Source organism: Lynx rufus, unplaced genomic scaffold, assembly GCF_022079265.1.
Source record: "Lynx rufus isolate CCGP_SWC_20201006 ecotype Redwood Valley unplaced genomic scaffold, mLynRuf1.p SCAF_6, whole genome shotgun sequence".
In the NCBI taxonomy this organism is placed as follows: Eukaryota; Metazoa; Chordata; class Mammalia; order Carnivora; family Felidae; genus Lynx; species Lynx rufus.
The window spans coordinates 72081542-72105027 of NW_025814878.1; the positions used below are offsets into that span (position 1 = coordinate 72081542).

The 23486-nt window shown below is 37.2% G+C and overlaps 1 pseudogene; it reads left to right on the forward strand.

Moving 5' to 3' along the window:
- Window positions 1–2491: 2491 nt before the first annotated feature.
- On the forward strand, window positions 2492–12432 carry LOC124529135 (proto-oncogene serine/threonine-protein kinase mos-like; annotated as a pseudogene).
- Window positions 12433–23486: the final 11054 nt, after the last annotated feature.

Sequence of the window (23486 nt, forward strand, 5' to 3'; positions counted from 1 at the left end):
ATATCAAATAAAAAAATAGTTACTAAGGAGTTATCATGAATATTTATGTGTGAAGAAACACTAGATTAGCCAGAAAGGTATAACTGGGAAAATGACTTTAAGAGCAAAACTATTGCTTCTTCTTAGGGGAGCAAGCAATTGTGATATAGGATTTAAGGCAAAGAAGATAGAACAAGTCATTGAATCATTATTATTGGCATTGCATGCTTCTTAGAAACTAAGCATTTCACAAAGATGCCTTCTTTGTATTTTAGAATCGTAGATTAAGATGTTGCAAATTTAATTCAGCTTAACAATATTGATTATGCTCAATCATTAATTAATTAATTTATTTATTTATTTTAAATGGGGAGGGAAAGGAAAAAAAGTTAGACAGGGAGAGAGCCAAACCATAAGAGACTCTTAAAAACTGAGAATAAACTGAGGGTTGATGGGGGGTGGAAGGGAGGGGAAAGTGGGTGATGGGCATTGAAGAGGGCACCTGTTGGGATGAGCACTGGGTGTTGTATGGAAACCAATTTGGCAATAAATTTCATATCAACCATTTAGTTTCAAGGTAAATATGGTGCTGTTTTGAATGTTCTGTTGTAGTTTGGTTAGGATCCAAAGGCATCCTTCATTAGCTTCTTTATTAGTACATTTAAATACTCCCTTGGCTTAATTAAGCTTCAAATGACTTTATTCTCTGATTCAGCGGTGTTTGTGTTCAACAGATTTGCCAAGCTTCCTTATAAATCTTCCCACAGCAGATGTTGAGATGCATGTGGCATGGGGTGACTCAGGTTTTGGGTAATGGTCCATGCTTCTTGAATTTAGGAAAGTGATGACTTTTGTTGCTACCACACTTCTGTGGCCCTATGTATATATCTCTTTGTCTAAGCCACTTCGGAACAAGAGAATAGTTCCAGGTGGACTCAGTCAGATGATCTTCTATGGTGCCCACCCCTGAGGTATTACATTTGAGAGGTAACATTGGTAGCAACATATCATGAACTAATAACTCATTTAGGATTCACTCAACGCCTTTCTTCCACTAGCACTGAAAATCCCCCAAAGACTACCCCACATGTGTCCTGATACTAACCATCAACTGATGTTAATGAATGAGATTTAAGTAGCTAATTCCAATTTCTCTCTCTAAACAGGCAAAGTAGAGGGAGATCTAACTCCCTAGAATAGCACTAGAATAGAACTTTCTGTGATGGTGGAAATGTTCTATATCTATGGTAGCCACTTGCCATATGTGGATATTGAGCATTTGAAATGTAGATAGATAATTGAGAAATTGAATTTTTTAAATTTATTTCAGTTTAATTAATTTAAAAGCCCCAAAAAGTCACTGGTTACATTCATGCTTACACAGTAAATGTTGTTATAAAAATATATTTGGTCCCAAAGGAGAGGGATTTAGACTTACTAATGGGAAAATAAGTTAAAAAAAAAAAAAGAATTCTGCCTCATCTAAGGGACTCTGAGCTGATTTTGTAGGTGGCAGGAAGGAAAGAGCCTCTAGCTTTTCATTTTTTGTTGGTTTACCTAATGGATTTGAGAAAGTTCAACATGTATTCTTTGTGAAGGACTGGAGAAACCTATAGGGAGTTATATACCATATATCTACACGCATATTTATCTATTCTCATGTGTTTAGAAGTCATTTCCATTTTATTCTGAGTACAATCTTCACAATAAAAATTAAAACAAAGGTTGACATACCTAAGATTTCTTTAATTTTATTTGTTTGGGAGAAAGATTTATTTTAGAGCTTGAGGAAAATATTTTTCTGGCCATATTCCCTCTCCCATTAAAACATATTTATTTTACTATGTATTATTTCACCCATTTCATCATTACTATAAATTTCTCATTTTGAATCATAAGACATTTCATGTGATATGAGAGGACAATTCCCTTTGTGAAGAAAGGTCTCTTGCTCATTGTTGTATCCCAAGTGCCTAGAACAATATCTGGCAAATGATAGGTATCCCATAATATTTGTTGAATAAATGAGCGAATTAAAGACAGTGTCTTCTTTTAAAGTAGTGCTAGTTTCTGGCATCTCCTTGTTACTTTGATGTTGCTGTTTGGGCAAGGAATATGCAAACAAATAGACAAACATGAGCTTGGCTGGACAACTGAAAACTGATTAGTTCTCCGAGACTCAATTCAGCCCATGCTATTTCTCAGGCATCTGAAGTCTGGTTGTAGTTTGCTCAGAAATGTGTGTACTCATTGTGTGCAGAGGGATTTTTATATCAACTGGCATCTTCTCTTTTTGTTTAATGACTAGAAACCAAACCATGTTAAAGACTGGAAGAAATTAGCAACTGTTTAACATCTGAAGACAAAAGAGTTTATATCTGGGGGAAATGAAAGAATTAGTCCTGGGGTCGCTCTTTCTCCTTTACCTTCCCTGTTCATTGCTAGAGGTGTCATGGTTAGTTAACAAGAGGGATTTATCAAGGTAGACCTGATACATTACGTGATCTCCACCATGTATAACTCAGCACCATGGGAGTATGATTCACGAGTTTTTCATTTAGCTTTGGAGAATGTTCCATTTGTCATTTGCAGTATTTTCATGGGTTTCCTCCAGAAGTTTATTCTGCAGATGGGCAATAAGACGTGTGACAGACTTGAAGAGAATGCTGCCAGCAAGAATTACCCAAACTATATCCTCTGGGGACTGACCATAAGCTCATGTCTGCAAGGAATAGAATTCTGGAGTGACTGGCCCACTGAAGAGTCCCATAAACCATGCGAGAAGATGGGGAAAGTGACAGTTGGTGGGAAAATACTTCCATTTTGCTGAGATTAAGTCTGACCTGATAGATCCTTTCAGTCTGCATGTGAATAAAAGCTGGTTCTGTTTTGCTGCAGGCCTTAAAAAGGTAAGGGACAAGAGAGTTAAAAGTAATCATAAAAAGCCAGTTCCCGGGGCGCCTGGGTGGCACAGTCGGTTGAGCGTCCGACTTCAGCCAGGTCACGATCTCGCGGTCCGGGAGTTAGAGCCCCGCGTCGAGCTCTGGGCTGATGGCTCAGAGCCCAGAGCCTGTTTCCGATTCTGTGTCTCCCTCTCTCTCTGCCCCTCCCCCATTCATGCTCTGTCTCTCTCTGTCCCAAAAATAAATAAACGTTTAAAAAAAAAAAAAGCCAGTTCCCAAGCACAGTAATTATGCAGTTCTAAGAATTATGACTCAATTATCATTCCCCTTGCTATACAAAGACAAAACCTTCAAGATTCAACTAATTTGGATGCCTGTAGGAAATGATGGTTTCCGAGTTACTATAGAAAGCAGCAGCTGAAATTTTGCTTGCTAAAAAACTGGTGTGAGGTAGGGTTGCTCCCAGTGGTGTTCTCTCAGTTAAAATGTGTCTGCATTTTCTGTTACTCATGTCTGATGTTTGGTTAACAAGTTGACTCTAACCAACAATGGGCCCAGCCTTATTACAATGGGTCTATCCTTAAGGTACTTTTTTTCCTGCAGCATAACCCAGAATCTTCATTTTTAAGTTTTATTATTTTTGTTTTATAAAAATAACTGCAGAATAACACAAATTTATTAAGGCATACAATTCCTAAGCGCAGTGTTCAGTATACTTTACACATGTACTGCATTTCAAATATCCTAGAAATTTCCCTCATGCCCCTCCTAGTCATTACCTCTGCAAAGATAACCACTACCACTATTCTGACTTCCTTCATAAAAGATTCCTTTTGCTTATTCCTGAATCTGCATTTAAAAAAAATTTTTTTTTCAACATTTATTTATTTTTGGGACAGAGAGAGACAGAGCATGAACGGGGGAGGGGCAGAGAGAGAAGGAGACACAGAATCGGAAACAGGCTCCAGGCTCTGAGCAGTCAGCACAGAGCCCGACGCGGGGCTCGAACTCACGGACCGCGAGATCGTGACCTGGCTGAAGTCAGACGCTTAACCGACTGCGCCACCCAGGCGCCCCTGAATCTGCATTTTAATAAGAACCCCAAGGGATTCTTATGTACCTTAGAGTTTGAGAAACACCGACTTGAGGTTTTGAACATAAAGTGAAATAGAAATCTCTGATCCGGGTCCTTTAAATAAAACAAAGCACAAAATCCATGTGTTTAGATTGATCTATAGTGTGGTGATCACAAATCAATATCTTCAATTTCATCATGAAACCTCCGCAAGGAAGTAAAATACAGCTTTGTGCCTGTACTAATATTGATGCCAAATATCAGAGAGGTTCACCTGAAGCCAGGCACCTGCAAATTCCTATTATCATAAACAGACCATGATGCTCCCTGGTCTCAGAGTACACTTCATTTGCATAGGCAGGAAATTCAGATTCAGGTCATGTTTTTCCCCTGTCAGCTGTGGTTTATTTTCCTTACCCATTCTAAATCTGTCATTTTCAGTCTCATGTGTAAACTTTATGGTTTACTGTACTGTAATTTTAATATTGAATGCAATCTTACCAGGTTGTAGGAGGTGGCACACCTTTCAGTGAATCCAAATAAAGCTATAAATATTAAGATAGGAACCCTCCACATCCACTCTTTATGGTTTACAAAATCTTATTTTGGGTTGAAAAAGAAAATAATATTTTGCTTTTCTTTGGTCATCTTTCCCTATCCCTTTAGTAATATCTTATAATACTATATGATTCTTTTGACTTTCTGGGCCAGCTTCTGATGGCCTGCTTGCCCGATAGTCTATTCATCTCTTCTTGGCTAGCAGTGACTACTCAAATGCATTTAAATCTAGAGCTTGGGAGAGCATCACTTTAAATCAATATTTTCTAGGGAAATAGGCATTTGAACAAGGCTACATTAAATTTCTTTCATCTCTCATGTGGCTTGCAATAGGTCCAGCCACTCCCCAGAACATCTGAGGTGTGATGATGTTTGATAATGTTTGTCAATGTCTACAGGTGATTATCCAAATATTTTCATTGCTTGTAGTCCTCATTACCATTCTCTACAAAGAAGGTACAACTTCCATGGATATCAGTGGCTAGATTTAAGAAGATTCACCAAATCCTATCAAAGTTTACTCTCACTCTAACTGACTCCAACAGTCTTTATGATTCACGCAAATGCAATAAGTCAGATCATGGAATCTGTGCTGTCATAATGACAAAGAGTAAAAATTTTGCACCAAAAATTTACATTTTGTTCTTACCAAGTAAATCCTGTAAAGCAAAACCATGACTTATGAAGAGAGGAAATGAATAATGTTAATACCTATATTATATATTCACATGGGGTACCTGTATATCTATATAGGTATTTCTAGTTACTTTTGAACAGCATTATTCACATCATGATGCATGAAGTGAACTTGTTTTGCTGTTAATTACACCAGCTTTTTGTTCAGTAGCACTAGGCTAAATGAAGCAAGTTAGTATCAACACTTCTTTAAAAAGGAAAAGTGACATATTTTCTTATGTAAAAATAATACAGATGTATTATAAATTATAGACTGCAGAAAAGTAGAAAGAAGTAGGGGGGGGCGGGAAGTACTTGTTTTTGCCATGCCAACAACCATTGCCATTGTGATATATTTCCTTGTAAGCTTTTCCTGCCTGTAATTTTGACTCTGTTGTGATCACTTAGTAGTCTATTTATTTCATTTGCTATTATCGTGATACTCCACATTACTGAAACACAATTATAAACACAATGGTTATAACACAATTATAAACACAATTGTTTATAAACACAATTTTTAACAGTTAAATGCTTTACTTTGTGAATATAATAGTTATCATTTGTCTAATGTTGAGCAATTAGCCTGTTTCAAATTTTTCACCACTTAAAGTAAAACTATGATGAACATCTTTGCTGATAAGACCTTATATTTATGATTATTTCCTTTAGATGGATCTTCTGAAGAATTAATGCAGGTCAAAGGGAATTATCTTTAGAGTACCTACTATGCATTTTCCCCCCCCAAAGAATTCCACCAAATAACACATTTGTCAACGATGCATTCTTTCTGTTTCTACTATTGATCAATCCTTAAACCCCAACCTTTAGCAAGCTCCTGTTTAGAACCTTTATAAATTAGTTATACCCTCCTTAATGGCCAGGCTCATCTAACAAAGCAACCTGATGGAGGGGGAAGAAAAAAAAAGAGGGGCACCCAGGTGGCTCAGTCGGTTAAGCATCTGACTTCAGCTTGGGTCATGATCTCATGGTCCATGGGTTTGAGCCCCACCTCAGGCTCTGTGCTGACAGCTCAGAGCCTGGAGCCTGCTTTGGATTCTGTGTCTCACTCACTCTCTGCCTCTCCCCTGCTCATGCTCTGTCTCTCTCTGTCTCAAAAATAAATAAAACATTTTTTAAAATTTAAAAAAGAATGAATAAACATTAAAAAAACTTTTTTAAAAAAAAGGAAAAAAGGGAAAGAAGGAAGGAAGGAAAGAAAAGAAAAAGAAAAGGGGGAAGAAAAGCAGACTGAAAGTTAATGAAGGGGAAAGGCATGCAGGAAGGCAACACTTATCTTTATTTTTTAAGTTTATTTATTTATTTTGAGAGAGAGCACAAAGGGGGTAGGAGGAGAGAGAGAGAGAGAGAGAGAGAGGGAGAGAGGGAGAATTCCAAGCAGGCTCTGCACAGTCATAGCCCAGAGCCCAATGCAGGGCTTGAACTCATGAACCAAACCATGAGATCATGAACTGACCCAAAAATCAAGAGATGGACACTCAACTGAATGAGCCACCAAGGAGCCCCAGAAGGAAGGACTTTTATTTTTTTTTTTAATTTTTTTTTTCAACATTTATTTATTTTTGGGACAGAGAGAGACAGAGCATGAACGGGGGAGGGGCAGAGAGAGAGGGAGACACAGAATCGGAAACAGGCTCCAGGCTCTGAGCCATCAGCCCAGAGCCTGACGCGGGGCTCGAACTCATGGACCGCGAGATCGTGACCTGGCTGAAGTCGGACGCCCAACTGACTGCGCCACCCAGGCGCCCCAGGAAGGACTTTTATAAAGGAACCTGAATCTGCAGTTTCCCCAGTCCAAAAGATAGTCCTTTACACTAGGTAGTTCTTCACCTCCTTCTTTTGATTCATGACTAGAGACTTAACTTATGCATACAACAGGTTCCAAATCTCAAAACCCTAAGCTTACAAAAACAGAAATAGATTTAAAATTAGCTCTCTTGTCCTTTTGCCAGGCCATATGAGCTTTAGCACACAGCATCTGATTTGACTCTCCAGTTAATTCTTGTGAAATAAATATTATTACCCCAAGTTTACAAATGAAAAAACAAACTCAGAGGCATTGAGTGTCTTCTCCCATGTCAGCTAGTGAGTTGTAAGGCCAGTGTTCACGTCCAGGTTTTGTGACTCCAATTTTACTTTGGTTCAAGGTTTCTATGACTTCTTGATTTCTATTCACTTATTTGATTTCTCATGCTGGCAGTGCCCTGGCACTCTTGGATTTTGCCTGGACTTTGCTTCTTTGGTCTGGGCTTCTTGCCTGGTTCCTTCAACTCACTACTGCCCACATCTCAATCTGTCAATCTGCCAACTTTGTTTAACTGAATTGTGTTCATTTAAGAAAACTTCCTTTGGTGTATTTTAGACAATGAGGAGACTTTATTAGAATATGTAGTAGATATATTTCTCCTTAAATGTAACCACTGCTTCCTTGTTCACTTAAAGGTCTGATATATTCCTCTGCCAATAGTCTCTTGTGTGCCTATATCACCATGCTTGGTACAGGAGAGCAGGTGTTCTTCCTGTAAATTCCCCATATTGATCCAGTTGCTATCCCATTGTGGAAAACACTACTAATTGTTTGTCGACCTCATGTCATGTTCCTGGAAACATAGAGTCCCTTTCCCATATGACTGAGTTCTGGCCACTAGAATGTGAGTGAAAGTCCTATGTGCCATTTCCAGGCCTGGAAAAGTCTTGCATGTGTATTCAATTCTTCACACTCATTTTCCCCCCACTGGCTTGAAGCAGACCTTTGAAGCCACATGTTGAACATGGTAGAGCTACAGAAAAAAAGAACCTGGGTTCCTGAATCATCGCCTGAAAGAGAGCCAGCTACCAACAAGGAAAATCCCTTTAGGACTTTACAAGAACAAGAACTTCTTTCTTGCTTGTCCCATTATACAGTTTGGGGTTTATATGGTTCACCAGTTAGCCTACTCTAACAAGTATGAACATCATAAATATAAGGTCTTATCAGCAAAGATGTTCATCATAGTTTTACTTTAAGTGGTGAAAAATTTGAAACAAGTACTCTAACAAGCCATGAACATCTTTGTAATTGCTAATTAAGGAGAACCTCTTTAGTGTTGTGGTTTGACTAGATAGCAGAATTAAAGACATTCATTTTTGTTCTTTTTTTTAATTATATTAATTCAAATTCAAGTTTGTTAACATACAGTGTAGTATTGATTTCAGGAGTAGAATTTATAATTCATCACTTACATATAACACCCAGTGATCATCCCAACGGGTGCTCTCAATGCCCATCACGACTTTAGCCCATCCCCCCACCTTCCCTCCAGCAACCCTCAGTTTGCTCTCTGTATTTAAGAGTCTCTTATGGTTTGCCTCCCTCTCTGTTTTTATCTTATTTTTCCTTCCCTTCCCCTGTGTTCATATGTTTTGTTTCTTAAATTCCACATATAGTGGTATCATATATGTCTTTCTCTGCCAGACTTTTTTGCTTAGCATAATACCCTCCAGTTCACCATCCATGTTGTTGCAAATGGCAAGATTTCATTTTTAAATGGTAATTTTCAAAAGGAGTTTGTGTATGTGAGTGTGCATGTTTGTGTGTATATATCAACTACATTTGAGGAGATAGAACTCTTACAGTTCCTTCAAGCTTTTAATCTATAAAACAAATCTCTGTATCAATATTTTGCTTTTTCAAATGGCATTTGGTCACATTCCATTAACAGAATCTCCTCCCAGGGTTGGAAGGGAGCAGATCCTTGTGAGAGTAAAGTTCATAACCCAATACGCAGATGCAGCCCTAGGACAATGCCAACAATCTGCAGAGAAACACATGTGGTCACCTTTTAGGTAGGACTGCTAAGGCAGAATGGACCTGCTCCCTCTGTCCATTGTAACTGCCAGCCACAGAGTGCTATGAGCCTGACAGGTCATTCTTCAGGCTGTTGGAGATGTGATAAAGGATTATTTAAGAGGCTTGATAACTTATAAGGGTGTGAGAAGCATCAGAGGAAATTACATCAGTGTTTAAATCCAGCAGATTAGAGGATTCAAGGGTCCATTAACAGAAATCAGTCAGAAGGAGGAAGAACTTGTTTTGAGAAGAAGACTGTGTTCTACTTTGGTGGTGTTGATCCTGAGGCCAGCCAGCAGCCACTCCTGTTTCAGTTAGTAAATATCCTCTTTTCTCTCAGTAGGCCTGTCTGTTCTGTTAGATAACCTAATTCCCTTATCTCTGCCTTTGACGTGTGTTTTAGCACACTACCGAGTGATATCACATGGATTTCTAAGTATTAACATGTTTTGGAGATATCTTTCCAGAAACTGAAATTAATTTTTTTTTTCAACGTTTATTTATTTTTCGGACAGAGAGAGACAGAGCATGAACGGGGGAGGGGCAAAGAGAGAGGGAGACACAGAATCGGAAACAGGCTCCAGGCTCTGAGCCATCAGCCCAGAGCCTGACGCAGGGCTCGAACTCACGGACTGCGAGATCGTGACCCGGCTGAAGTCGGACGCTTAACCGACTGCGCCACCCAGGCGCCCCCAGAAACTGAAATTAAAAAAGAAAAGAAAAGAAAAGAAAAAGCAAAGAGAAAGAAACCAAGTATAATTTATCCATATTTTATTTAATTCCGTCCTGTTTCTTAAAGGTAGGAAAAAAAACTAAGGAAGGGAAGAAAGAGAAGGAAGGGAAACAAAGGAAAGAAGAGAATGAAGGAAGGAAGGAAAGATGAAAGGAAGAAAGGATGAGCATAAGAGAGAAAGAGATAGAAAAAGAAGAAAGGAAAGAAAGAAAGAAAAGAGAGAAGGAAGAAAAGGAAGAGAAAAAAAGAAAAGAAAAGAATAGAAAAGAAAAGAAAGGAAAAGAAGAGAAAAAAGAAAGGGAGGAAGCAAGAGGGAGAGAGGGAAGCAGGAAGGAAAAGAAAGAAGGGAAGAAAAGAGAGAGTAGAGAAAGGCCAATATCCTTGATGAACATAGATGCAAAAAACCTCAACAAAATACTAGCAAACCACATTCGACAATGCATTAAAAGAAGCATACACCATGATTAAGTGGCATTTTTAGATTTATTTATCTCACCAGTTGGTCTGCCCTCCTGAGAACAACCATGAACATTTTTGCATAGCAACATCACTGAGTGAAAACACCTCACAAGTCGAAGTTAACTACCAAAAGATATTCACCAAAGTAATCCCACCATCACTTTAGCTGAGTTGTGGGAACAAACCCTCATGGTTCTGGATAAATGCAAAATTCATTTAAAATGTAATTTTAGTTTCTAAGTTACAGCCCAACTCCAAGCTTCGTATTTCTAGCAGCCTGTACTTTTGATCCTCTTCAGTTACCTTGTTCCCAGGGTCACATCCTGAACAACCATCACCTGAAACAACTTAAATATCCTGCTGATAACAGCCCTCCTCATTCCAGAAATCTCACTCCATTGCTTCTGATTCATGTGATCTTTAAGCTCACTGAAGTTTCTGATTCTCTGGCCACCTCTACTTTCTCACAGGCCATCATCTACTCCCCCACCCCAGTCCGACACCTCCCTGTCTGAATTCCTTCTGATCCAGCCTAGACTTCATGGCACATTGTTTCAAAAACTTTCTCATCAGAATTACTTCCCTCTGTGCCAGCTCTGCTAATTGAAGACCCTTCTCAGACCTATCACTTGCTCTCTGCTCCTGTGCCCAGACTCCTGGAGATACAAAGAATATCATGCTGCCTGTCACCTCAGCTGACCTCCCCAGGCCACTGAGTCACGCTTTGGTTAGCCCTCTTTCCTATTCCCTTCAGTGGCTGTCCCTAATGTCCATCACTCTCCCCAGGCAGCATATCCCATCCCCAACCCCTTCTCCTTCAGCAGGTAATTCCTCACAGTTTACAGGGGGAAAAAAAGAAAAAAAAAGTGTCGATCAGGAAAGATCTTTCTCACCCTCCTTTCTCCATAGAAATATGCTTAGCCATAATTGTGCCATCTTTTTCTCATGCCCTAAAGGAAGAAAACTTCTCCCTAAGCCTCACTCCTCCATCTGTTCCTCTGTTCCTTAGATCCTATTTGCTCTTTGTTACTTAAGGTCTTTATACTACCAATGATCTCATCTCTTTCCTGCATCACCAACTTCCTCTCAACTGGATCCCTCCCTCAGCACCATATAAATATGTTCACCTTTCTCACAGTTAATGAAGAGCCTACCTTTGACCTATCCTTACTCCTTCCTTCTCAAGTACTCTGCCTGTAAAAGTTGTTTGTACTTTCTGTCTCCACATCCCTTTTAGCATCCCTCAACCTTTTGCAGCTTGCTACTACTTCAACCACACCTTGAGATTATTCTAGTGAGGATCATTTCAATGGCTTCCAAGTTTCTAAACTTAAAGCCTCGGGTTTTGTTCTCTTACTTGGCCTCCCTGCAGTATTTGATGCTCCTGGTCTATCCCACCTTTTCAAGTATTTTCTCCTGGCTCTAGAATAACATTCTCCCTTGTTCCTCCTTTTACCTTTCTCACCAGTCTTTTTCAGTCTGCTTCCTGGACTCTTCTTCCTATACATATCCAAAAAATATTTAAAAACGTATTACTGGCATCCCAGTGAACTTCTGGCCTGAGCTCAATATATCAAGGCTCCGATGTGGCAATATTTTGTAGGTTGTGGCTGCCAGCATAGGCCTGTGGGCTTTAACAGTCTACACACACCATGATCATGAAGTTTGGTGGCAACGTCAGTTTACACCAAGTCATATATGGTGCTATCAGTTTCCCTGAGGAGGAGGAAGGGGCCCTCACTCCCGCACCAGAGAGCAATTAAATTTGGGAAAGTGTACACTTTCACATATCTCAGGAAATAAGCATTCCCTAGCCGTGTGAATGGCCTGGTTTTCTTTCCTCATAAAGCATTGTGTACTTGTACATGAAGCTGGTAAACATTTTGATCAGTAAGCAAGATGCCTATAAAATTGGTGACTGGTTGCTCTGAGAAGCTAGAATACTTCCTGTGCTTCCACAGACTCCTCCCTACCACCTAGATGACACACACAACCAACAAGCACCAGAGCTCCTGAGAGACCATAATGACCAAAGCTGACATCTGTTCCTTTGTCATTACTCTCTGGCAAGTGGCCATCAAGGAGATGCCTCACTCAGGAGACCTGTACACTGTGATGGCCTATAATCTTCATCCATCTCTCTCAGCAGCCTCTCTTCACTGATTCTTTCTCTGGGAAAAGGCTTGGGAAGATCATCTAATGCTACTGGATGGCCAGTGCTTTCCAGCAGCCAAGTGCGGCACTTATGGTTGACTTTAACTCTTCAAAAACTAAATTTGGGGGTTCCTGGCTCGTTCAGTCGATAGAGTGTGTAACTCTTGATCTCAGGTTTGCGAGTTCAAGCTCCATGCGGAGTGTGAAACCTACTTAAAAAAATTGTTTTTAATTAAAAGCTGAATTTGGCTGACTCTAAACTGTATCAAGATAAGCTTTTGACTTTGTTTCTATTTATTTTCAAAGAAGTGAATATGTAGAAAGAAACATTGATAGGAGAGATTTTTAGAAAATAAGGTACTAAGATGTAAAGAAAAATTTCCGAATTCTTGGAAACTTTATCATTTGTGATTCTACTTCCTCAAGGGAAAATTGTTTTTAAGTGGCCTTTAATTGAATTAGAAAACGAAGCCTATACCATATATATAACTTGTATGTAATTCCTATGATATGATTTATAAAGTATCTCAAGGCTTTGATTTCATCAGATGATGAGGGTGGAAGACAGACTGAGTGGACTCACAACGTGGCATTGGAACTTGGCTGTGTGTGAGCTTGAACAAGTCACTGAATTTCACAGAGAACCTCTGTGCCCAGGTGCACGATTGCTCTCACAGCTACCCTGTGAGGACATGTCAAGTGCTCAGGACAGCACCTGGCCCATAGCAGTCACTCAGTATACAACAGGTATACTGTCTTTGTTATAGCTTTGTTATTATGCTGGCTTCTCTTGGAGCAAAAAGAAATAAAAATCTAATAATAATCCAAAAAAAATGAATGCATCATCTTGAACCTAAAGTAAAAATGGTCTTAAAAAATCTTAAAAAAAATATCTCTGAACCACAAATTTCTATTCACCTTATATATTTATGTATGTTATGCCCCTAACACACACCCCTTAGAGTGGCCTAAATGGTTTGAAAACCCTATTATTCAAAAAGCATGAAAATGTCAGGGATCCATAAACCTATCTAGATTAAATAAATGCATTCAGGGCCCTCCAAAATTCCACATTCTCACAAAAAGGGATGAGAAAAGAGAGTAAAACCATATCTCAAATGTAGTACTGTCATTAGTCTCTCCTTATTTGTGTTCTTTATTTTTTCAATTTTTGGTGTAAAGACAAAGGTCTTATTCCTTCTAGTCTAATTCAAGAACTTTAATGGCAACAAATACACTGATTGTGCACCTATTGTGTGCCTGGCACCGTTCAGGGCACTTGGAGCAGTCTCTGCTTTCATGGGGCTTGAAGTCGAATGTGGTTCTTAAAAAAAGGGCTCCAGTGCTATTTTAGCAGGTGTCGGTATTGTCTATGCTCATCTTTTAACATTGTATATTAAATTAAAATTGGCATTTTAAAGTCTAACTTATAGTAACATAAATATTAAATGCTGGAGTCAGGAATAAAATTAGATCTCTTTGTGTATATTTTGATATATATGTTTTAATTGATCAAGTGCCTACTCTGTGCTAGAAAATGTGAAATTTTAGTTTTCTTTTATGTAAAATTAGAAAGAATGCTATTATCATTATAGATCTTATTGAGCAGTTTCAGTAAGTGGCTTTTTTGGCTTTGCTGAAATTTAAATGCATTACATCCAAATTTTGGGCCAGTAGAGCAGAAAAAAAGTCCTAAACAGTTTATTCAAGGTAAAACATATACACATGGAGTTTTTCCAAGAAGAAAGCATATTTCATAATATGCATAATTGTGTTTCTTTCCTGAGCTTGAATAGACTAAATATTAACAAATTCGTCTCTAAGAAACCCATTACAAATACAATTAATAAAAATCCCCTACTTCCCACACGTCTATCATAGTATTACATGTGACACCTGATTAATATGTCATTAATAATTGCAACTATGTAATGTCCCAATCATCCAAGTGGGTACCCACTTCATTAAATTAACAATTATTTGTGTAATCCTCATAATGGTCTGGTAGGAAAAGCTGTGTACTCTTTTATTCTACACAATGGCAAAAAAGGAGGTATTTTATTTCATTTATTACTTTTTTTGTTTCAAGTTTTTATTTAAATTTCATTTAGTTAGCATATAGTGTAATATTGACTTCAGGAATAGAATTTAATGATTCATCACTTACATATGACACCCAGTGCTCATCACAACCCAGGCATCATCAAAAATGAGGTATTAAACATGGTGTATAATATAATAATAGCTAATATTAATTGCTTACTTAACAAAGTACTTATATAAATCCATTTAATCTTAATAAGTCTCAATGATCGGATACTATTATCCCCATTGTAAAGTTGAGGAAATTGAGACACAGAGGACTAAGAAACTCACCCACAGTGACACAGACACAGTAGAAGAGATGGAGTGGAGGCTTGACTCTGTGTAGTCTGGTTCAAGGACCTGTTCTTGGCCCCCATGCCACATTCTCATATACCAGTCTCCTTCCCAAAGCAATTTGCTGCTGTCTCTTTTTACTTGCTAAAACATAAAAGTTTTCTTCCATTTTTTTAATCCTAAGAAAAATGTTCAAAAGTATGACCTGCTTCTCTGTCTCATCTCAAGTAATAATGGTTCTGGTATTCTGGACATTGATTTAGATGCTTCTTTTTATCTCTAGGTTCTTTGAAAGCACCTATCATTATAATGCCTATGCACTCAGACAAATATATGAGACATGCTTTAAAAAAGAGAGAGAAATTTCCCCATGGTCTCTATTACATTTTAATAGTGTGAAGAATAATGCAGTGGACAGATAATGGAGTAAAGCAAGGAATTGTGGGAGGAAGCTTCTTTAGTGTTTTTTGGCTGAATCACCATATAAAAACTCAGACCTTGGCTACCCAGGCTTAGATTTCTGAATCTTGGACCAAAAAGAGAAGTAATGGTAACACTGTCCTGCAATAGTTTAAACCCTATGATATACATGTAATCCACGCACTGCCAGAGATTTACAGTGGAGGACAAGGCTAAATGTTAGCGTTTTGATTAGGTTTTCTTGTACTTCCAATAAGAACTGTCTTCGGATAAGATACACAGTGAGTCTGCCTTACAGTGAATTCTACGGTATAGAACAATCAGAGCACTGTGTGAGAAAGAATCTAAGTTGTTTGCATATCAGATATGACTGCATAAATTATTAGTGAAACAAAATGCGATGTCTAAAGATACTAGAAACACATCAAGATAAAATCTAACTCTATGTTCTCAAGTTTTCATATTCTTCTGGGCATGAGTGCCTTTTTTTCCTCATTTATTTACTTGTAAATAATGTGATTAATTTAATGATTTTAATTTTACTGGGTCTGTTTTCTCCAAGTTGGGAGTGTAACGGAGGCATATTCAGAGCCATGTTCAGGCTCTGCCCTTATGGGAGATATCTCGGATGGTAGTAATGGCCATTTGTCACTCTCACCTGTCACTATTTGTCAGGCCTCGAGTCAGCAGGCAGAGAGGTAAGGCCCCGTCTTACAAAACCCTTCTGAAATTGTTCATGCTAGTGGCAATGTGCCAAAGAGTTGCTGATGCCCTGGGGAAAGGCAGGGAACTTCCCGCTTAGAAACAGCTCTGTGGATCACCCCAAAAGCGATTCTTGCTGTGGCTGCCATGAAGGGCGCAGACAGAAAACAAGGAAATCTGTTTAAATTCAGTATTGGTTCCAAATGTCACTTTTGGTGATATAATTTTGAAAGAAGAAAATTAATTGTGATGGATGTTCAGTAACTTAGAAGACAAGAATTACAAAAGACACATAATAATTTACATTACCAAAAAGACCTTTAACATTCAGAATTTAAAGTACTTTTCTTTCCTGAAAGCAGTATAGTTCCTATTGCCCAAAGAGATTTGTGGCTTAGTGGTTCCAGATTTTTGATTTTATTTATGCTAAGTGAAATACACAGTACCTGATACTTTTTAAAAAATAAAACATAACAACACTTATTTTTGAATATGGTAATATTTATACAGAAATTTCTCACCCTATATTGCTTCAAAATATATATATATAAGAAAAATTAACGAATTCATGGTGTGCTTACAGTGAGACTTCGTAAAAGGTGGATCTTTCACTTCTAAACCCATTTTCACTTACAAGGTACCTTGATCATAATTAGAATATTTTATTGTTATTTAATTTTCATTTTCTTACAGCAACTGCATTAAGCCTTTTTGAGTAACATTACATGATAATATCACATTGTATTAATCTTCAAAGTGACTGCAAACAATCAGTGGTGATGGAGGTTAGTTTGTTGTATGCTGATTTCTTTTTGTTGTTGATCTTCGATTAAAAGCAACATACAGTAAAAGAAAGTTAGTAAGATAGATTTCCTGAATAAAGGATTCACCTTAGACATTGTTTTGTTGAACATCTGTGTCTTCTGTCTCATTTCTATATTGAGCCACCAGTCCTTACAGTACTGAGTTTACAAAAAGGAATTATTTATAATGTCTGTAATGTTACACTTTACTTATTATTACATCATACTTTGCAATATTATAACCACTGTACTATGATATATTTCTCTCTATCCTTCCTTAGTCTTATTTTTACCTGAGCTTTTTAGTTACTAAAAATTTAAAACCAGTGTCTTTATTTTATTTTATTTATTTTATTTTAGAGAGAGAGTGACAGAGCAAATGCAAGCAGGGGAGAGGGGCAAAGAGAGAGAGATGAGAGAGAGAGAGACAGAGAGAGAGAGAGACAGAGAGAGAATCTTAAGCAGGCTCCACACTCAACATGGAGCCTGACACAGGGAGCCCACAACCCATGGAGCCCACAACCTTGGGAAATCAAGAGTTGGCCCACTCAACCCACTGAGCCACCCAGGCACCCCACAAGTATCTTTATTTCTGAAATCAAATCAATGCAGTCATAATTATCCACTATTTATATATTGTTATTTTTGAAATCTATAGCCATATTCACTGCCAAAAAATAGTATTTTAAAAGCCACACAGCTCATGGCTGTATCTCAGTGTCTGCCTTTGGTGTTCTTCCATAGTTTATGTGAAAACCTAGACAGCACGTGATACTGGTATAAATAAAATCAAGACTCCTGAGTCAGAGAACCTGAGCTCTAATCCTGAGTTTGTCACCTAATAGCATTGCGACATTTAGAAAAATCTGTTTTTATACCCATAAAACTGGAGTAAGATATCCTGGCTCCTTGAGTTGTTTATGAGCTATGATTTATTAAGTGACCAACACCATGCAAGACCTCAAATAGGTAGTCAATGCATGTTCATTTACTTTCCTTCTTTTGAGTCCCAGTTTCCTCATCTGTAAATCAGCAGTCATAACACCTTTATAGTTCAGTGGTGTACTCCAGCTGGCTTTACCAGCTCATGAGAGCTGCTTGCTAAATTTTTAGGAAGTTTTCAAGCCAGTTTTTAAGTACAGCCAATAATAAAAATTAAATTCTATAAACAATTATATAAACTAAAATTCTATATACAACTAAGTAAATTATATTAAAACACTAAAGCAGTATATATTCAAAGCTTATCGCTTCGTAAGTATTTTACTATTATCTATGTTCTTGAAGTTATTTAGGTATACTGTATCTACGTGGTGAAAATTTTATATAAAGAACACCACATTCAGTGAGGTCATCATATTGGAAGCTTGAGATTGGCCATAGTGGGAGTATTTACACCATAGAAATTGTCAAACTCTTTACATCTGAGGGGTTTTTTTCCCCCTAAGAGAGCTGATTGCTAACATTTATCAGCATCATAGATACCTAACTGGTTTTGAAATGGAAAAACATTCCATACATGTAGATAATTGTAGGAGTCCTTTCTAAGTTTAAAGTTCTAATATTCCCATCATGTTGAAAACATTGTGCAACACGATGAACAAATGCTGTTAGTGATCATAGAAACACCAACAGTTAACAGTAGGTTGACTATAAAGCTTGGAAGGAAGTAGTCCTGAAGATTGGGTATGAAAGATGATTGGATCCTTGGATTCAAAGAGATATTAAACATATGATCATAATCATTTGGTAGGCACGTATCTCAGGAAGTAAACCTTGCAAATATCCCTGAGTATCATTTAGTCTCTCATTCTAACTATAATCTTTAATTCAGTGGCTCCACTTTTAAAATAGACATAATACTTGCATGTCCATTTTTTACAATGTTATGATGTACATTTATAAGATGCTTTGTTGATAAGAAGGTCAGTGAACATTTTAAGTAACTTTTTCTGAAGTCATGGGTGTTTGCCCCTGAAAATATATTTTAATTATTTGAGACCATGATATCCACCAAAAAGAGAGGGGTGGTAGGTTTTACTCAAAACATCCCATAAAAGAAAAAACAGAAACTTTTAAATATATGCTAGTGGTGAGGTATTTCTGTATATATTTCAATTATTATTTGAAATAATATTTTTTCTTGTTAGTATTGTTAAAAAAAAGCTCTTAAATCCCATAAAACTCTACTTTAAAGCAGCTATTTGCACCTCAACTCTTTTTCATTTTCAGTAACTAGTTGAGTCTGCTGAAAAAGCAATCTCAGTATGCCACCTTTGAAAAAATAAAAAAATGATAAATTGTAATGTTTGGGAAAATACGATAACTTAGCCATTTTGAAAATAAAATCTGGAAAATATAAAGAATTAAGAACAAGTTAATATTTGAATAATAATTCCAGCAATGATTTTATTTTTCTTATACTAAAATTCATTTTACTTATTCAAGAGACTAGGTTCTATTACAATTACTTTATTATAAAGAAAGTTATTCTAATCTGATCCTGTAATTTTATTCTATCTGGTTATGTAAAATAATATTTTATTGGTAAATTTTATTCCAAAATTTATTTTTTGTTTTTGAATTATAAAATTATTTTCCTACCCACATTTTTCTTATATTAGTGCATAGTGTTCTTTTTTGATTGAAGTATACTTGACATACAGTATTATATTAGTTTCAGGTATACAACCTAGTGATTCAGCATTTATATGTATTACGAAGCGATCACCTAGATAAATCTAGCTACCATCTGTCACCATACAAAGTTGTTACATACTACTAACTGTTTTCTCTATGCTGTACATTGTATCCCCATGTCTTACTTTTTTAATAACTATAAGTTTGTACCTTTTAATTCTCTTCACCTACTTTCCCCACTCCCCCACCGTCATCCTCTCTGGCAACCACCAGATTGTTCTCTGTATTTATGAGTCTGTTTCTGTTTTGTTTTGGTTTTAGATTCCACATATAAGTGAAGTCATACCATATTTGTCTTTTTCTGTCTGACTTATTTCACTCAGCATATGTTATCACAAATGGCAAGATTTAATTCTTTTTATAGCTGAGTAATATTCCATTGTATACATTTACCACATCTTTTTTATCTATTCATCTGTCGAAAACATAGGCGGTAAGCTCTCAGACATCAGGCTGAGCAATATGTTTTGGATAGGTCTCCTCAGGCAAGGACAACAATAGCAAAAATAAACAAATGGGACTATATCAAACCAAAAAGCTTATGAGCAGTGAAGGAAACCACTAACAAAATGAAAAGGCAATCTACTGAATGAGAGATTTTCCAAATGATAAAACTGATCATGGGTTAATATCCAAAATATACTTTTAAAAACCCACACAACTCAATATCAAAAAACCTAACAACCCAATTTAAAAATGAGCAGAATATCTGAAAAGAAATTCCTCCAAAGAGGACACACAGGTGGCCAAATAGGCATATGAAAAGATGTTCAACATCACGAATCATCAGGGAAATGCAAACCAAAACCACCAGGTATCATGTCACATTTGTCAGAAGGACTATAATCAAAAAGACAAGAAATAACAGGTGTTGTCAAGGATATGGAGAAAAGGGAACACTTGGTGGTGGGAATGCAAAATGGTGCAGCAAATATGGAAAACAGGAGGGAAATTCCTCAAAAATTAAAAATGGAACTACCATGTATCCAGTAATTCCACTTCTGGGTATTTTCTGCAAAGAAAATGAAAACACTGATTTGAAAAGACACATACACTCCTACATTCATTGCAGCATTACTCACAATAGCCAAGATATGGAAGCAACATAGTGTTCTTTTTAACATTGCAATTATGAGACTGAGTTTGGTCTCTATTGCTTACCAATCATGAATAAATTAATATAATTATTCTGATTACTTTCTTGCACTCATAAAAACTAGAAATAACAGGATCTAAGAAGAAGTCCTAAACATGTTTTCACCAAACAAAAGCTGATTTCTACAGATGTTCCTATTGAAGATGATATAGGACCTCTCACACTCAAGTATATATTATAGGGTAAACTACTATACCATATCTCACAAGAGTTCAAAATGCCATCGAGAGAGCAGTCCTCATTAAGATCATTTTAACCTTTCACTGCATCATAGAACTTAAAAATAAATGAACATCCACAACACTAGAAACTGAAATTGGTTGTATTACCTACATGAGACTGTGTAAAGAATCTATCCAAATTGTAAGGCATGTTGTAGGTAGATTAAGGAAAATTCAGGCAGATCTCAACTCTCACATGAATGAAGAACATTTGGAAAATGGTACAGGATATTTAGAATGCCTCAACTCTACCCCATTTGTTACTGGCTGCAAAAAAATGAGGGTCCTCACCCATTAGAAAACAAGGCAGACAATGCCACATGCTCCTTCCACTGCACATGTGCATGCATCATATTCCAATGAGGATAGGAGTTGATGGAGACACTACCCTTTGTCCTTGGAAGACAATTCTGTGGCACATTTTACATGTTTCTCCATAGGTCCTCAGTGGACTAAAGTCTAGCTGTCCACAGTTGTAATAAGCTCAAAAACAACCTTTATTGACTTTCTCTTCTTTCTCTGCCTCACATTCTTTCACTCTAGCTTCCGGATCGTGCTGCAAATTAAGTACCTGCACCTGAGTCCTTATCACAGGCTCTGTTTTCAGTGAAACCCAAACTGAGACAAATTCCCTACTTCCCTTTCTTTCACTTCTTGATACTTTTATTCACCCTTTGAGACTTAGCTCAAATATTACCTTCTCAGAAAAGTCTTACCTGACTGCTCCACTCTGCTTTGGATGTCTCTTTTATTATAATGTTATCACTTCTGATTAACTGGAGACTTTCTCCCACCATCAGATTGCAGCCCCCCTAAGAATAAATTAGGACACTTTCCTATTGCCTTTGCACCCCATTGCCTGGTACATGCTAAGCTCTCAATGTATATGTGTTAAATGGGTGACAAATAAATTTTAAAAAGAATAAAGGAGATAAAAGAGGAAGATGAAGAAATAAAGATAGATTTCTCTTGCTAACATAAAATAGATTAATATTTTGTGCCTGATCCTTTCAAAATGCAGCTCCCAATAACGAAACTATATTTCCTATTTTTGGTTTACAAACTCACTTCATAAAAATAAAAAGCTTCCATATCTTAATTCCTGAATGAAATGTAAGCGACTTGGTAAAGTGAAGGTGTCTGATATTTTTTTCAACAATATCAGGAAAACAGACCTATCTTCTTAGCTAACTCCTAAAAGAAATCATTTGGTAATTCTCCTTGGTAGATAATTCTCAGGAATAAAGAAAGTTACAAGCTTACACTTGGCAAGTTATTCATATTTATAACAGGAGTGGTAGCAAACCCTGGAATTGTGGATCAAATCCTAGGCCAACAGTGAATGAACCCTGTGCTGTGCCAGGTGGGACATATACAGACAAACGGGATCTGAAGCAAGAGTTAAAGATGAAGGGTTTCACCAATGGGATGCAGACTTGTAGCTGCCATGACTAATGACTGTTGATGTGGTGAGACAGATGAAAATCACTAGTTAAATGGAACTTTCAAAAAGGTTTATCCCTTTACTTTGGGGTAAAGGAAGAGAAAGTGGGAATCCGGTCTTGTCTGAAATAGTCAAGGTAACTAGGGATGCAAGTATGACAGCTGATTTTTTATATGACATGGAAACTCTTAAATTAGGAAAAAAGAAGGCATGCAGTGTAAGTGTAAACCTTCTAAATCAATACATTATAAACTGTAGTTTGTGACCAATTCATAAGACATGAAATTTTTCTCAGTATCTTTTAAAAAGATAGAATGGAATAGATTCAAGTAGAAAACATCAGGGGAGTTAAAACAGGATGACACAATTGAGTTTTCTTCCATCTTCCTCTCAAGAACACTAATTTTGACCATCACCCACAGATAAGATTACCATTGCAGAGGTCCAGAAATCCAGCAGAGAAGTTCTAGCATGCTGTTGAAGCCAAAAAAAAAAAAAAAAAAAAAAATAGCCAAGTTTGGATGTACTGAAGAAGGTAAGAGGAACACCTTCACTTTACCCCTAACATTCTGCAAGTGTCACCCCCACACATCCTACTCTATGGCCAGCTGCCTGTACATGCTTCAAAGGGGGCAAGTGCAAGCCACTGCAGATGTGCAGATGGCAAGCTTTGCAGGTGAGCACATGCAGAAAACAAGCCTGACACTGTAGGATTGGGAGAAAGTACAACTTGACAATTTGGCACCACCCGAAGGAAAGCAGATAGAGATTTTTCAACAACCAACCTAGCTTTGCAGGACCAAGAGAAGGCATACAATCTTAAGAACTTAAGAAGGAAAAAAAGTATGGAGTAGGCATAATCATAGAAAATGTCTAAGAAAATCTCAGAATCTCTAGCAAGAGTGACAGAAAGTGTTTCTCTTCTGAAGCCAGTCAGTAACACTGGAGGACATGACTCCTTCTTCAAATGTGAAGGCAGCAACTCAAGAAGTCAAGGAACATGAAAAATCAATGAAGCATGACACCATCAAAGGAACACAGTAACTTTCCAGTAACTGAACCCAAAGAAATGAAGATCTGCATTTTACCCAATAAAGAATTCGAAATAATTGTTTTAAGGAAGTTTGGCAAACTAAAAGAAAATACAAAAAGACAATCCAGTGGAATCAGAAAAACAGTACATGATCAAAGTAAAAGGTTTAACAGAGAGAGAGAAATCATAAAAAAAAGAACCCAAGCAGAAATTCTAGAGCTGAAGAATACAATGAATGAAAC